Source organism: Cynoglossus semilaevis, chromosome W, assembly GCF_000523025.1.
Source record: "Cynoglossus semilaevis isolate Cse_v1.0 chromosome W, Cse_v1.0, whole genome shotgun sequence".
Taxonomy (NCBI): Eukaryota; Metazoa; Chordata; class Actinopteri; order Pleuronectiformes; family Cynoglossidae; genus Cynoglossus; species Cynoglossus semilaevis.
Window position 1 is genome coordinate 11,255,334 of NC_024327.1, and position 258 is coordinate 11,255,591.

Below are 258 nucleotides of genomic sequence, written 5' to 3' on the forward strand. Positions count from 1 at the left end.
TTGATTTCTTATTTTATTCCATTTTTTTTTATTTTGAAATTTTTATTTTATGTTACGCTGCGCAAAAAACTTTAAAAAAAAAACCCAAAAATTCTTAATAGTTGGTTTTGTGATCTACTTCAACTGATCAGCAGTCGTACGTTTACACCGTTAGGTTTCAGACTGCCTGCTGATTCGATCACAATTCCCTCTCAACCACACAGTCTCACTCTTTTTTAGGCCTTTGGCATCTAGGGACTGCTGCCCAGGGACTCCAAC